We start from the raw sequence: 14,638 nt of genomic DNA on the forward strand, positions 1-14,638 counted from the left end.
CCCCGTGTTGTACTTGACACATTTTGTCAATTTAATATACCTACCCAGAGATACGTGTTTGATGAAATGTGTAAGTTCCTTCGTGATCAGATAGAGGCTGATGCGCCTGACGAGGTGCTGACCGCCCTGTCTGAGCTTCAGCTCCAGTTTTCACATGGACTGATAGTAGACACTAATGTTCGACGTGCTGTTGAGCGGTTGCTATCTCTTCGTCCCGCTCCGATACCTCATGCATTGTTTGTTGAGGATATTGAAAAACAACCAGACGAATCTGGCCAATATCCTATGCGTGAAGTTCCGCCGGTCTGGGTACCAGCTGATCCTAATGCTCATCCTCCGACATTGGCGCATTTCCAGAGAATATGGATACATCTTCCATGGAAACGCTCGGAAGTGTTACAGGTGAAGCAATCTTTGCCTGACCCACGCAAAAATCCTACAGGGTATTACAAAGAATTATCACAGCTTGTAGATGCTACGGTAATGAATCTTGCCGATATCGATATGTTGTTTGGCAATGTAGTACCGCAACCGGTATGGGCTAAGATTCGACATGAAAATCACCCGGCTGAATTAGGTGGTGCTTGGGCTGCCATTGTAGCGGCAGATGCCGGACAAGTAGCTGCTACTAAACCCGATCAGTTGATTCTTGACCTTCCTCAAAGGATTATTACGCTAATGAAAACTCTTATGCCAGCTATGAAGGTGAACTGGGACAAATTGTCAGCCTGTAAGCAGAAGAAAGATGAGAGTGTTTCCGACTTTTTCACGAGGTTCGAGGAGGCATTCATCGACCATAGTGGTCAGGATATGGGTACTGAGGGTGGACAGAGATTGTTCGTGGATAAATTTGTTTGTAACCTATTGCCCGATTTGAGCACTAAATTGAGAAATTCGGAAAGTGCATGGGCCGTTTCTACCTCTGCTCAGATATTGGCTACGGCACAATATTATGAGAATAGAGAGAAAGAAGAGAGCGACCGTGCTGACAAAAAGACGAAAGAGCTGAAAACTAAAGTGTTGCTTCAGCAAGCGTATCCTCCACGTTCGAATCAGACTAATTCACAACAGAATAGATCACAGTCGCAATCGAACAGATCCCAAACGCGTAATGATTCCTCCTCCCAAAGATCATCGTTGGGGTACAATCAATGTGCTTACTGTAGACAGGAGGGACACATTAAATTCAATTGCCCTGTTTTAAATGAACGTAATAGTGGTAACTCATCTAGAGGAGGTCGTGGTGGTTCGCAGCAAGCATCACGTGGTAGAGGTCGTGGTACTCAGAACGATCGTTCAGATAACTCATCTAATAATAATAATAATTGTTTCGATCAACGTGGATCGTCGCAAGGGCGATCTGCGCAGTACAATGTAGACGACTATTACGTCGATCAGGGAACTGACGACAGTAATTACTAGGATAGCCAAAGACAAGGAGAGGGAGTGGTATCAGTTCCGGTTGATCAGAGAGGGCCTTACGTCGCAGTTGCTACATCGGGCGTCGTTGAGCCTTTTCTGTTGGACACTGGTGCAGCGAAAAGTTCCATACAGCATTCGAAACTCCCTGGCGCACCTTTGTCTGGCTTAACAAATGTTTCCGTTGGATTCTCTGGCGCCCCCGTTAGCAATCCAGTTTCGTGCCCTTTGCCCCTTACAATTGGGCCACGTGAGCTCCAAGCTCCGTTGATTTTGACTACTGGTTGTGGTGAAAATCTTTTGGGCCTGGATTTGCTTAAACGTTTGTATGCAACTCTGTATTGTTCTCCTGCAGGAGTACAGCTTACGTTTGGAGAGAGAGTTGTCTCTCCCATGTACTTGTCTCTCGACAGGCTCCCACCGGAATTGAGTTCTCTTCCTGCGTCTTTGTGGGCGACAGGTCCAAATGACGTGGGCCTACTTGATATCTCACCCTATGTTGTTCAGTTGAAATCTAATGTGCGTTTGCCACGTATTCCCCAGTATCGTATCTCCCTTGATGGTGAACGAGCATTGTTAGCGATCATTTACGATCTGATTGAGAAAGATGTTATTGAAGAGACTCGGGGAAATGTGTGCAACAGCCCTGTGCTGCCCATTCTTAAACGTACTGATCCTTCAAAACCACCTGTTTATCGTTTTGTTATCGATTTACGGGAGGTGAATAAAATTGTGATTCCTCAATTTCCTGTTGTGCCTGACATCACGGCGCTACTGACTCTGATTCCAGCTTCTGCATCGTGGTTTTCGGTGATTGACTTGAAGAATGCGTTTTTCAGCATCCCGATTGCCGAGGAGAGTAGGGACCTTTTCGGTTTCTCTCTCGGTGGACGTAGCTTCCGGTTCAAACGCGCTCCTCAGGGCTACTGTGAAAGTCCATCTATTTACAGCCAAGCCTTGAAGGGTCAACTGGATGCGTTTAGGTTGCCGGTCGGTGCGGCTCTGATCCAATACGTCGACGACTTATTGGTGGCGGCCGATACTCAGGACATTTGCAAAATTGCTACAGTGTCGTTGCTGCAACATCTCTGCGAGTTGAATCACAAGGTGTCACCTACTAAACTCCAATATTGTTGTCAAGAAGTAACCTATCTAGGTCACTTATTGTCAAAGGAGGGAAGAAGGTTGACCCCAGAGAGAATTGCAGCGATTGCACGAATGGCTGTGCCAAAAACCCAAAGAGATGTACGTGCCTTTCTAGGTATCACGTCGTACTGCAGGCAATGGATTCCTAATTTTTCATTGCTAGCGAAACCATTGGTGGCTCTTACGTGCAAGGATGTTTCAACTCCTTTACCATGGACGGAAGAATGTCAGAAAAGTTTTTCTGAATTGCGTGATTCATTGTGTTCGGCTCCCGTGTTGGGTACTCCCGACTACAGTAAGCCGTTTACATTATATGTTCACGAGAGAGAAGGTTGTGCTTTGAGTGTCTTGACGCAACCTTTTGGTGGTAAGCAGCGTCCATGTGCATATTTTTCCTCGACCTTGGACCCAGTAGCTAGAGCATTGCCGAGTTGTTTGAGAGCAACTGCGGCAGCTGCGGTCTCCATCCGACAATCAGCAGGATTGGTCATGGTTAATATGCTTACGGTGATGGTTCCGCATGCAGTCGATACTCTTTTGAATCGAACGAAAACTCAGCACTTGACGAGTGCGAGGTTGTCTGGGTACGAGTTGACACTGTTGGCAAGCCATATTCAGATAAAACGTTGTAATGTTCTGAACCCGGCAACTTTGTTACCGATTAGCGCAGAGTCAGATGAAGTAGCAGAACATGACTGCTACTTGAGGACTGAAGAGGAAACGAAAGGTCGAGTGGACCTTAAAAACACCCCATTGGAAGACCCGGATGGTACTTTGTATGTGGATGGGTCATGTTTTAAGTTGCCGAATGGTGATGTGACTACTGCTTATGCTGTTGTAACGTTGAATACTGTTGTGGAGACTGCGAGGTTGAATCAAAATTCTGCCCAAGCTGCAGAATTGATTGCTCTTACTAGAGCATGTGTGTTAGCGAAAGGGAAACGTGTGAATGTGTTCACCGACAGCCAATATGCTTTTGGCGTCGCGCACAGTTTTGGACGATTGTGGCGAGAAAGAGGTTTCTTGACGTCGCACGGTACGAAGATTCAGCATGGCCAGTTGGTGAATGATCTTTTGGATGCATTGACTTTGCCTACGCAAGTTGCGATTGTTAAATGTAGTGCACATCGTAAGGTGACGGATGATGTTGGTCGCGGTAATGCGTTTGCAGACGAGATTGCTAAGGAGACTGCCCGGAACCTTAGCACTCGAATGTATGTGACGAGTTCAGTTAGGTGGCCTACAGAATCGAGCATGTGTGAGGACACTATCGAAAGTGTGAAAGAAATTCAGAATGAGGCCACTGAGACTGAAAAGGCGAAGTGGAAAGAAAGCACGGGAAAGTTGGATGTGAATGGTTGTTGGATTGATTTGTCGGATCAGAAAAGATGGCTGTTGCCGGATGCGTATGTGCTGGCCGTTGTGACAATGGCACATGGGTTAGCGCATATTAGCGCGAAAGGTATTTGTAAGTTGCTGTCTCCCGTATGGAAGAATGATGGTATCACGAAGTGTGCTGAACGTCTGGTGAAGAATTGTATGGTGTGTATGATGTATAACCCTGGCAAGGGAACCCCAACTCCTCCTGGCAGTTTTGCTCCCCCTTCGTATCCCTTTGAGGTGATTCAATTGGACTTCATCCATATGGAGCGATGCAACAACCTTAAATACGTTTTAGTTGTGGTTTGCGCATTCTCCCGATGGATTGAGGCCTATCCTCTCAAAGATAATACTGCTTTGTCTACTGCGAAAATCCTACTGAAGGAATATTTTCCTCGGTATGGAATGCCTAGAGTCGTGTGGTCAGATAACGGAAGTGAGTTTGTTGGAAGTGTGATGAAGAGTGTGTGTAAGGGCCTTGGAATTAATCAGAAATTCCATAGCGCCAATCATCCCCGGTCAGCTGGATTGGTTGAGGGGTACAATGGCACCCTTAAACTAAAGCTAGCGAAGATTCAGGCTACGACTGGTCTTTCGTGGCCTGACGCTTTACCTTTAGCATTACTGTCAACTAGGGCGACTGTACACTCCCGAGTAGGGCTTAGCCCCTATGAAATAGTGTTCGGCCGTCCTGCGAATGTGTGGGGGGTTCCTAGGCCAGGAATGTTTTCTGATCTTGATTACCCTATGCTGATTGATTATCTACATGACTTGACTGCTAAACTGAGGTTAATTCACCAACAGGTTTACGACGCATTGCCGACGCAGACGGAGGGTCCAGGCCACCAGCTCCAGCCCGGAGACTGGGTGGTGACAAGGAACTTTTCACGCAAAAATAACCTGGACCCGAGGTTCACCGGACCTTATCAAGTGCTCCTGGCCACGAGGACTGCTGTTCGTCTCGAGGGACGTAAAAATTGGGTGCACGCCACCCACACTAAACGAGTCCCCATTCCTTTGCCGGCAGACCCGTGGGTAAGGAGAGGCATTGCGTCTACAGAAACAGAAACATTGCCGGCGTTTGTACCTTTCAGCGACGCACAGCCTGTTGGAGAATCCTCAGCGCAGCAGAAAGGCACCGTTGAACAATTGTCATCAAAAGACTCACGGCCAGAACAATCTACTGATCAGCAGGACGCTGTCCCTTCAACGGATCCTTTGTTCGACGAGCAGACACGTCCTGGGAAACACCGATACTCTTTGCGATCTCGCACTAAGGACAAATAAAATATTTCGCTTTGCTGAATTGACGACTGCAGTATCCCCGTTTTCCGTGATCAGTTTTGAACATTCGTATTATTGTAATTGATTTTTGTACACATATATTGAGCTTCCTTCATTGTATCTTTTTGCTTCCACAGCTGAGAGACTTTGTTTTTGCATACATACATATTGTGTATTAAAGGCCGTAGGGCCGCGCGCGTACTTCCTTCTGGATAGTAGGTCTTGACGCTAGGTTAAAGGCCGTCGGTTCCTGGGAACCCCCAGGGATTGACTATTGCTACACAGAACGAAGTGCGTCAAGAAACGTTGCGGACGGTCGTAGGGAATGGCATTCTCGAAGCTGAATGATTTGGAGGGAGCTCATGTTCATCGATTCAAGCTGCAGCAACTCAGTCGTACCAAATGTTTTATATTCCAACTGTTTGTATTGTTTTTGACTGCTTCTGCATTATTGGCGGGTGGGGTGTATTACACGATGTCTTACTTCTTACCTGCTACACCTACTCCTACTCCTTACCCTAATCTTACCTCTACTGCTTCTCCCCATTCCTTTCACATGTTACCGGAACACGAGCAGGCTAGACGTGTAGAATTCCGCAACAATTCCTTTATTCAGCTCCTTCATCAGCATCAGTTAGTGGTTAACACTACTAATTGTTGGGTGTGTGGGTTGATGCCACATACTACAGATAAGGGAATTCCATATCTGGTGTTACCGTATAGTTCCCAAGGGTCAGCTCGAGCATTTCAAACAATGTTTCGAAGCGCACTGGGTTTCCACCCCATTCGAGAACCACGTTCCCCCTACTCTGGTCCTACCTCGTATCAAAAACCTTTGTCAATAGCAATAGAAGATTTAGATAGCGATATCTATGATCCTTCGCTTATTCCCGAAGAAGAGATACAAGCCTATAGGGTCCTAAATAGAGGTGAATATAGTGTGTTCACTAGCGAAAAGCAGCTTAAAAGCTCGCCTCCGATATGGGTCGTACCCCACACTGGTAATCTTTGTCTCATGGGTCGTGGCCGAAGATCGCAAGCCCGACTTGGAGCAAGTGCTTGCACCGAAAATTACATTCTGCCAATGTTCTCGTCCCCTGTGTTTCTGGCTGCCAAGGGTACGTACTTTATCTGCTATGATCGTGCATATGCATGGTTGCCCGCTGACTTCCTGGGCTCATGTTTCATTGCAAATCTGTTGCCGCCGACGTTCACTGTGGATGCCGATTACCACAAGACTAGAGTTGTGAGAGGCGTAATTAGCGAAGAGGATACTGCCGGTCAAGAGGCAGGAGACTTTTTCAAGGGTTTCCTCCCGTTTTGGGGACCTATGGTTAATAGTAGGAACCTGAGACAGTTGACTCGAGTGGTAGAATCGACAGCTAATATTACTGCCAGTGCCCTTGGTAATATCACCACAGAACTTCAGGCGGAGAGACTGATGACGTTACAAAACCGTATGGTTTTAGATGTCATCTTAGCAGATCGAGGTGGGGTATGTAAGGTGATCCATTCGAGCTGCTGCATTTTCATTCCAGATAATGCTCCAACTGTCTACCAAGCCATCTCGAGGTTACATAAGATCTCCGAATCCATACACGTGGATGTAGGGGATTGGACGTTACTTGGATGGTTTTGGGGCCTGATGTCGACTTGGGGTTGGAAGATTCTGATGATCATCGGAGTCGTTGTAGTGTTCCTGTTCACGTGTTGCCTTTGCGTGCAGTGTGGCCCTGCCTTATGTGGCCTCTGTGCTACAACGTGTATGAGACAACCACCTGTTACCAAGGGGACTCGATTGGACAGAGCTATGCTACAGCAACATCTCGATGGTCTGATGAATATTGAATATGATTCTGACTAGTGCTTGCCTACATGAGGGCAAAAGGAGCGTCTGAGGTTCCGTGACAATTGTAAGTGGTGCTTTCGACTCGCACGAATATGGTCGAGTCTGGTATCTATGAACCGCAAATGACGAGTTTAGTAAGTGTGCGCAGTTTCGCTGTGCTAAACTTAAACCGTTCGTTTGTTATGTGGGTTTTTCAGCTGTACCCACGGGTTCCATCTTAGATACGGCATCCATTTTGTCTCTTGCCCTCAAGTAGCCAGCGAACGGACGCTGTCCGCTTCGCGACCCTGGGACTCCCAAGATATCTGCGGAAGACACATGTTCTTTGTGAGTGTCTTTATGACGAGGGGGATGTTACTATAAGGCAGATGGCGCCGCTCAAGGCTCATCTTGCCGCACGGACTTATTGTCTCAGCCGTGCATCCCATTAGGCACGTCCCTTTGATGCCTGTATCTCGTGTTTCCCGATACCTCCCCTTTTACACCCTTTCCGATCTCCCCACTGTCTCCATCTTCCTCTGCACCTGTCTTTGTTCCTACTTCGATCTGTTTATTACCGATTGGAATGCACTAATGTTGGGAAGATGGGTTTTTACAGTTGGGAACCGCCAGATGTTTCCGCACTTATGTTCCGGACCTCATGTGTATCAAAGTGACCAAAGCGACCCCTCTGGGGGATGATGGTGGGAACCGGGCCATAAACTTTTGTGTTCAATGTAACCCTATGGGGAAATTGTGTATAAAAGGAGCGATCCACAGAACCAATTTGAAGCAGTCTCCCCAAGTTGCACGTGGTGTACTTGTCGTGACTTCTGTATTCCCTGCAGTAAATAAACCTTGAATCTTTGACGCCGAAGGAAGTGTCCCGTGTCTCTGTGATTCGTACGCCGGAGCAGGTTACCCACGAAGGTTTCAGGTGTTGTGCCCTGGCACCGCTGGGTCCTACAGAACCCAGTCCTTCAGTTGGCGCCCAACGTGGGGCTGCATCAGTGGTACCGGTCCAAGCCCGACGATCGTGAGGAACTTCGTGTGAAATCTCCGAGGGAAGGTGCACTCCGCTTCATCGATCCTGTTGTCGAAATAAGTGGCCCGAAGACTTTTCCCGCGAAGATTCCCGCCTCCGGACGGCTGCGACGGACTGCTGCCCTGACTGTAGACCTGTTTTGGCGCCTGGCGTAGACCTTGGTATAGCGAGACGATAGACGGGCCTTCCTGGTGACGCCATCGATCTTTGAGTTAAGTATTTGTGGGTCGCTCCCACAGTTCTTGGTTGTTGACACTTTAGCGAGTGTTTTTGTTGTTAACGCTGTGTGAGTGTTTTTGTCGGTGACACTTTGCTAGCGTACTTTGTTGTGTTGTTTGACGACTGCAGCCGCCAAAAACCGAGGGTTTTGTTCTTTGCTGGGACTTGGTAAATCCCGTAACCCTTGAAGTTTGTGAAACTCGGCTAGTGTGCAAGATGCCTGGTCGTAGTACTTTGCTTAGTTGTTTTAGACCTTGTGGTGTGGATTCCCGACTGGAGGATTCATGTCCGATACCTCCGGTTGGAACTCCTACTTATGACCTGTATAGCAAACATGGGCTAGGCCCGATTACCTTTAACGATTATTGGATTAAATATACAAAGAAGGACGGCGACCTTCGTTGGCCACCTCATGGTAGCTTCGAGGCGCCGATTTTAGATAATTTAGAGATTAAGTTGTTCGAACGAAAATCAAGGCCGGCCATGTTTGATGCCTTTCGGTTGTGGCGCAAAGAAGCCCGACAGAAAGAAATCAGACAGACTAAACGTAATCAGCGAGATAATGTTGCTACTATAGTGAAGAAAGCTGAGCAGTTTCAGCGTGATAAGGAGGTTAAGGATAAGGAAGTGTTTGATAGATTACAGCGTATGACCATAGATAAATGTTATCCTGCTTTGCCTACGGAGTCGGAAAAGAAGGAAGAGGCAGTTGAGGATCCCTTAATGTCTTATCTTATGAAGTCGCCACCTCCGTACGTGCAGGGTACAGCAGCTGCAGCTCCTGTGGTTCCCGCTGCACCTATTCTTCCGCCTATTCTTCCTGTGCCTGTTCCTCCGCCTGCTCCTCAACCTGCACCCGTTCTTCCGGCTGTTCCTGCTCCTTTGCCGGTTTCTATCCCTACTGCTCCTCCGCTTCAACATACTCCTGCTCCCGCTGCTGCTCCTGTTTTGTTAACTCCTGCTGTTGCTACTGTTTCTACTCCTTCTCTTGTTAGTCCTGTGTCGTATCTTTCTCCTTCTACCCGTAGTCGTAACTCTCCCCTTGCTGCTAGTTTCTTTCATTCACTCGGACCTGTGCATGGGTCCGCTGGTTCTGATGGTCCTCAGAGACGTAGTCAGCTTCCTGGAAATAGAGAACGCGTTGCGCTATATAATATGGCGATGGGTTGGATGGTAAATCCTCTTAGAAATCCGCCCCGTGTTGTACTTGACACATTTTGTCAATTTAATATACCTACCCAGAGATACGTGTTTGATGAAATGTGTAAGTTCCTTCGTGATCAGATAGAGGCTGATGCGCCTGACGAGGTGCTGACCGCCCTGTCTGAGCTTCAGCTCCAGTTTTCACATGGACTGATAGTAGACACTAATGTTCGACGTGCTGTTGAGCGGTTGCTATCTCTTCGTCCCGCTCCGATACCTCATGCATTGTTTGTTGAGGATATTGAAAAACAACCAGACGAATCTGGCCAATATCCTATGCGTGAAGTTCCGCCGGTCTGGGTACCAGCTGATCCTAATGCTCATCCTCCGACATTGGCGCATTTCCAGAGAATATGGATACATCTTCCATGGAAACGCTCGGAAGTGTTACAGGTGAAGCAATCTTTGCCTGACCCACGCAAAAATCCTACAGGGTATTACAAAGAATTATCACAGCTTGTAGATGCTACGGTAATGAATCTTGCCGATATCGATATGTTGTTTGGCAATGTAGTACCGCAACCGGTATGGGCTAAGATTCGACATGAAAATCACCCGGCTGAATTAGGTGGTGCTTGGGCTGCCATTGTAGCGGCAGATGCCGGACAAGTAGCTGCTACTAAACCCGATCAGTTGATTCTTGACCTTCCTCAAAGGATTATTACGCTAATGAAAACTCTTATGCCAGCTATGAAGGTGAACTGGGACAAATTGTCAGCCTGTAAGCAGAAGAAAGATGAGAGTGTTTCCGACTTTTTCACGAGGTTCGAGGAGGCATTCATCGACCATAGTGGTCAGGATATGGGTACTGAGGGTGGACAGAGATTGTTCGTGGATAAATTTGTTTGTAACCTATTGCCCGATTTGAGCACTAAATTGAGAAATTCGGAAAGTGCATGGGCCGTTTCTACCTCTGCTCAGATATTGGCTACGGCACAATATTATGAGAATAGAGAGAAAGAAGAGAGCGACCGTGCTGACAAAAAGACGAAAGAGCTGAAAACTAAAGTGTTGCTTCAGCAAGCGTATCCTCCACGTTCGAATCAGACTAATTCACAACAGAATAGATCACAGTCGCAATCGAACAGATCCCAAACGCGTAATGATTCCTCCTCCCAAAGATCATCGTTGGGGTACAATCAATGTGCTTACTGTAGACAGGAGGGACACATTAAATTCAATTGCCCTGTTTTAAATGAACGTAATAGTGGTAACTCATCTAGAGGAGGTCGTGGTGGTTCGCAGCAAGCATCACGTGGTAGAGGTCGTGGTACTCAGAACGATCGTTCAGATAACTCATCTAATAATAATAATAATTGTTTCGATCAACGTGGATCGTCGCAAGGGCGATCTGCGCAGTACAATGTAGACGACTATTACGTCGATCAGGGAACTGACGACAGTAATTACTAGGATAGCCAAAGACAAGGAGAGGGAGTGGTATCAGTTCCGGTTGATCAGAGAGGGCCTTACGTCGCAGTTGCTACATCGGGCGTCGTTGAGCCTTTTCTGTTGGACACTGGTGCAGCGAAAAGTTCCATACAGCATTCGAAACTCCCTGGCGCACCTTTGTCTGGCTTAACAAATGTTTCCGTTGGATTCTCTGGCGCCCCCGTTAGCAATCCAGTTTCGTGCCCTTTGCCCCTTACAATTGGGCCACGTGAGCTCCAAGCTCCGTTGATTTTGACTACTGGTTGTGGTGAAAATCTTTTGGGCCTGGATTTGCTTAAACGTTTGTATGCAACTCTGTATTGTTCTCCTGCAGGAGTACAGCTTACGTTTGGAGAGAGAGTTGTCTCTCCCATGTACTTGTCTCTCGACAGGCTCCCACCGGAATTGAGTTCTCTTCCTGCGTCTTTGTGGGCGACAGGTCCAAATGACGTGGGCCTACTTGATATCTCACCCTATGTTGTTCAGTTGAAATCTAATGTGCGTTTGCCACGTATTCTCCAGTATCGTATCTCCCTTGATGGTGAACGAGCATTGTTAGCGATCATTTACGATCTGATTGAGAAAGATGTTATTGAAGAGACTCGGGGAAATGTGTGCAACAGCCCTGTGCTGCCCATTCTTAAACGTACTGATCCTTCAAAACCACCTGTTTATCGTTTTGTTATCGATTTACGGGAGGTGAATAAAATTGTGATTCCTCAATTTCCTGTTGTGCCTGACATCACGGCGCTACTGACTCTGATTCCAGCTTCTGCATCGTGGTTTTCGGTGATTGACTTGAAGAATGCGTTTTTCAGCATCCCGATTGCCGAGGAGAGTAGGGACCTTTTCGGTTTCTCTCTCGGTGGACGTAGCTTCCGGTTCAAACGCGCTCCTCAGGGCTACTGTGAAAGTCCATCTATTTACAGCCAAGCCTTGAAGGGTCAACTGGATGCGTTTAGGTTGCCGGTCGGTGCGGCTCTGATCCAATACGTCGACGACTTATTGGTGGCGGCCGATACTCAGGACATTTGCAAAATTGCTACAGTGTCGTTGCTGCAACATCTCTGCGAGTTGAATCACAAGGTGTCACCTACTAAACTCCAATATTGTTGTCAAGAAGTAACCTATCTAGGTCACTTATTGTCAAAGGAGGGAAGAAGGTTGACCCCAGAGAGAATTGCAGCGATTGCACGAATGGCTGTGCCAAAAACCCAAAGAGATGTACGTGCCTTTCTAGGTATCACGTCGTACTGCAGGCAATGGATTCCTAATTTTTCATTGCTAGCGAAACCATTGGTGGCTCTTACGTGCAAGGATGTTTCAACTCCTTTACCATGGACGGAAGAATGTCAGAAAAGTTTTTCTGAATTGCGTGATTCATTGTGTTCGGCTCCCGTGTTGGGTACTCCCGACTACAGTAAGCCGTTTACATTATATGTTCACGAGAGAGAAGGTTGTGCTTTGAGTGTCTTGACGCAACCTTTTGGTGGTAAGCAGCGTCCATGTGCATATTTTTCCTCGACCTTGGACCCAGTAGCTAGAGCATTGCCGAGTTGTTTGAGAGCAACTGCGGCAGCTGCGGTCTCCATCCGACAATCAGCAGGATTGGTCATGGATAATATGCTTACGGTGATGGTTCCGCATGCAGTCGATACTCTTTTGAATCGAACGAAAACTCAGCACTTGACGAGTGCGAGGTTGTCTGGGTACGAGTTGACACTGTTGGCAAGCCATATTCAGATAAAACGTTGTAATGTTCTGAACCCGGCAACTTTGTTACCGATTAGCGCAGAGTCAGATGAAGTAGCAGAACATGACTGCTACTTGAGGACTGAAGAGGAAACGAAAGGTCGAGTGGACCTTAAAAACACCCCATTGGAAGACCCGGATGGTACTTTGTATGTGGATGGGTCATGTTTTAAGTTGCCGAATGGTGATGTGACTACTGCTTATGCTGTTGTAACGTTGAATACTGTTGTGGAGACTGCGAGGTTGAATCAAAATTCTGCCCAAGCTGCAGAATTGATTGCTCTTACTAGAGCATGTGTGTTAGCGAAAGGGAAACGTGTGAATGTGTTCACCGACAGCCAATATGCTTTTGGCGTCGCGCACAGTTTTGGACGATTGTGGCGAGAAAGAGGTTTCTTGACGTCGCACGGTACGAAGATTCAGCATGGCCAGTTGGTGAATGATCTTTTGGATGCATTGACTTTGCCTACGCAAGTTGCGATTGTTAAATGTAGTGCACATCGTAAGGTGACGGATGATGTTGGTCGCGGTAATGCGTTTGCAGACGAGATTGCTAAGGAGACTGCCCGGAACCTTAGCACTCGAATGTATGTGACGAGTTCAGTTAGGTTGCCTACAGAATCGAGCATGTGTGAGGACACTATCGAAAGTGTGAAAGAAATTCAGAATGAGGCCACTGAGACTGAAAAGGCGAAGTGGAAAGAAAGCACGGGAAAGTTGGATGTGAATGGTTGTTGGATTGATTTGTCGGATCAGAAAAGATGGCTGTTGCCGGATGCGTATGTGCTGGCCGTTGTGACAATGGCACATGGGTTAGCGCATATTAGCGCGAAAGGTATTTGTAAGTTGCTGTCTCCCGTATGGAAGAATGATGGTATCACGAAGTGTGCTGAACGTCTGGTGAAGAATTGTATGGTGTGTATGATGTATAACCCTGGCAAGGGAACCCCAACTCCTCCTGGCAGTTTTGCTCCCCCTTCGTATCCCTTTGAGGTGATTCAATTGGACTTCATCCATATGGAGCGATGCAACAACCTTAAATACGTTTTAGTTGTGGTTTGCGCATTCTCCCGATGGATTGAGGCCTATCCTCTCAAAGATAATACTGCTTTGTCTACTGCGAAAATCCTACTGAAGGAATATTTTCCTCGGTATGGAATGCCTAGAGTCGTGTGGTCAGATAACGGAAGTGAGTTTGTTGGAAGTGTGATGAAGAGTGTGTGTAAGGGCCTTGGAATTAATCAGAAATTCCATAGCGCCAATCATCCCCGGTCAGCTGGATTGGTTGAGGGGTACAATGGCACCCTTAAACTAAAGCTAGCGAAGATTCAGGCTACGACTGGTCTTTCGTGGCCTGACGCTTTACCTTTAGCATTACTGTCAACTAGGGCGACTGTACACTCCCGAGTAGGGCTTAGCCCCTATGAAATAGTGTTCGGCCGTCCTGCGAATGTGTGGGGGGTTCCTAGGCCAGGAATGTTTTCTGATCTTGATTACCCTATGCTGATTGATTATCTACATGACTTGACTGCTAAACTGAGGTTAATTCACCAACAGGTTTACGACGCATTGCCGACGCAGACGGAGGGTCCAGGCCACCAGCTCCAGCCCGGAGACTGGGTGGTGACAAGGAACTTTTCACGCAAAAATAACCTGGACCCGAGGTTCACCGGACCTTATCAAGTGCTCCTGGCCACGAGGACTGCTGTTCGTCTCGAGGGACGTAAAAATTGGGTGCACGCCACCCACACTAAACGAGTCCCCATTCCTTTGCCGGCAGACCCGTGGGTAAGGAGAGGCATTGCGTCTACAGAAACAGAAACATTGCCGGCGTTTGTACCTTTCAGCGACGCACAGCCTGTTGGAGAATCCTCAGCGCAGCAGAAAGGCACCGTTGAACAATTGTCATCAAAAGACTCACGGCCAGAACA

The sequence above is a fragment of the Lissotriton vulgaris genome, chromosome 1_1 (genome assembly GCF_964263255.1).
Source record: "Lissotriton vulgaris chromosome 1_1, aLisVul1.2, whole genome shotgun sequence".
NCBI lineage: Eukaryota > Metazoa > Chordata > Amphibia > Caudata > Salamandridae > Lissotriton > Lissotriton vulgaris.